Source organism: Fundulus heteroclitus, chromosome 13, assembly GCF_011125445.2.
Source record: "Fundulus heteroclitus isolate FHET01 chromosome 13, MU-UCD_Fhet_4.1, whole genome shotgun sequence".
Taxonomy (NCBI): Eukaryota; Metazoa; Chordata; class Actinopteri; order Cyprinodontiformes; family Fundulidae; genus Fundulus; species Fundulus heteroclitus.
In genome coordinates this window covers 34,882,702-34,885,559 of record NC_046373.1, presented here as the reverse complement: position 1 = coordinate 34,885,559, position 2,858 = coordinate 34,882,702, and positions in this window count along the sequence as shown.

Below are 2,858 nucleotides of genomic sequence, written 5' to 3'. Positions count from 1 at the left end.
TAGGTCTCCTACAATATCCAAAGGGCAAATGATGACATTTCTTAGGCCACGCCCCCTGACAACAGGAAGTGTCATGTTTTATTGTTAACAGTCGCTATGTTACCCCTCTGAGCTAATCAACATGAAACTGTGTCCACAGACAGAAGACATGTTGCTGTGTTGTAGATTGCAGGCCCAACTGGATTCCATGTAGCAGTGCGGCGTGGCGGTGTGGCGAAGTCACCTGAAACACCGCTGCCATATGTCCAGACTTCCATAGGATATTGACAAATTTAATAAAAAGTAACTTAAAATTACCTTAAAAGGACAACATTTTTAAAAGTCAAAAGGCTTATTTAATGCTTTGAGAACATCTCTTCTATTCGGCTACAAAATCAACCAAAACAGGATGATCTTTTAAGCTATAAGACCATTTTTAAGATGTCAATACATAGATTTTAAGATGGTGGGTCGCCACTGCCTCCGGTGGCCAAATGCATCGCTGCATCAACTGATCTACACCAGTTTAATCTCATCATGGCAAAATTATTTTTTCTCTTCATGTGTGGCCCTAATACTCCATCGTAAGAACACCGCTGTCGTTACCGCGGGTCCTGGGGGGAATTTTTTTAATAATGCTCACGCATAGATGTGTAATACTTCTCATTGCAATTCAGACAGGCGCAGACTGCACTGTGCAGTTCATTTTAAAGAGGCAGTTTTGGCGCATATTCCGATAGAAATGGGCTGCGGGGAGCCTAAGTGTGTTGTCGTGGGCGTGTTTACCCGCTGCAGGTAACCGCTGTGAAACAATCAGAAAGATTTCCTTGATTAATAACATCTTTATGGAGCGCTGGACTTATTGTTACTATGTGCTGCTTTACCAGTTCTCTCTCTCTCGCTCGCTCGCTCGCTCGTCATCGGACAAAAATCAAACTGCTTCGTGTTTGTATTTGAAATTTTGCGTCAGACTCAGATTTAGAAGTGTTGTTACGACGTTTGAGCTGTAACTGCAACTGTTATATATATCTTGTAACTTTACTGAATTTTCAGCTTAAGAAGATTGGGTTTGACAGACAACACCAAGACAGGACAGCACAATAGTTTTCTTGAAGTTTAATTTTGGAGAAGTAGAAACAAGTATTAATTTCAAAAGGTAGGTAAAAGAGGAAAAAGGATTTTACAAAATCTTAAAATGTTGGATAGTTGTTATTTCCATCTTGCTGTGAAAATTGGTGAAATATTATCATTTTAATGCTCAGATATAAAATTGCAAGGTAATTACTAAAATTGCCGTTTCTTGAAAATATTTTTTGGCATGCCATACTTTATATTTATAGGTAGCCTAGATGTGCATAATAAAAGAGTGGAACTAAAAGCTGGTCTAAAATTTTTATGGAGCTTTAACTTGCTAAGAGTAATAACGTTAGATGATTATATCTTTAAAATGAGATAACGGTCTCATAAAATGTGATAGTTTACTTGGTCTAAAGAGATGATTCAATTCAATGTTATTTATATAGCGCCAATTCATGAAATATATCATCTCAAGGCACTTTACAAAGTCAAAATCAATCAGATTATACAGATTGGGTCAGATTATACACATTGGTCAAAAAAATTCCTATACAAGGGAACCAGTTCATTGCATCAAAGTCTTGACAAGTAGCATTCTCTCTTGAAGAAGCGTAGAGCCACAGGGAGAGTCATCTACATTCTCCATGGCTTTGCAGCAATCCTACCTACTGAGCAAGCATGAAGCAACAGCGGGAAAAAAACTCCCCATTAACGGGAAGGAAAAACCTCCAGCAGAACCGGGCTCAATATGAACGGTCATCTGCCTCGACAGACTGGGGGTTACAGAAGACAGACCAGAGACACAACAAGACAGACAAAAAAGCACAGAAGTTCTACATTAGATGGTAATAGCGGGTGATCTGTCTTCCCCGGATGATGCCACAGCTAACAGAACGCCAGACCAGGTGTACCTACTATGAAGAAAAAAGAAAAATCTAAAAGTGTAAAGCTGAAATTACAACAGTCATTCAAAATTGAAGAACAATAGATCCTGATGTCCTGCAGTAGCCTAAACGTATAGCAGCATAACTATAGAGGTAGCTCAGGGTAACATGAGCCACTCTAGTTATAAGCTTTTTAAAAAAGGAAAGTCCAAAGAGCCAGCTTCTAGTGGAGAAGTTCAAGTATCTTGGGGTCTTGTTCACGAATGAGGGGAAGATGGAGCGGGAGATCGACAGGCAGATTGGTGCGGCGTCTGCTGTGAAGCGGGCGCTGTACCGATCCGTTGTGGTGAAGAGAGAGCTGAGCCAAAAGGCCAAGCTCTCGATTTACCGGTCGATCTACGTTCCTACCCTCATCTATGGTCACGAGCTTTGGGTCGTGACCGAAAGAACGAGATCCCGGATACAAGCGGCTGAAATGAGTTTTCTCCGTAGTGTGTCTGGGCTCTCCCTTAGAGATAAGGTGAGGAGCTCAGTCATCCGGGGAGGACTCAGAGTAGAGCCGCCGCTTCTTCACGTCGAGAGGAGCCAGTTGAGGTGGCTTGTGCATCTGGTTAGGATGCCTCCTGGACGCCTCTCTGGTGAGGTGTTCCGGGCACGTCCCACCGGGAGGAGGCCCAGGGGAAGACCCAGGACACGCTGGAGGGACTATGTCTCCCGGCTGGCCTGGGAACGCCTTGGGATTCCTCCTGAGGAGCTGGCCCAAGTGGCTGGGGAGAGGGACGTCTGGGCCTCCTTTATAAAGCTGCTACCCCCGCGATATTGATAAAGTGTTCCTTTAGCAATAGTCCAATTGCTAAAGTGTTACTTTTACATTACTTTTGGGTGTGTATCCACCAATTTAGATGTTAAACTTTCATA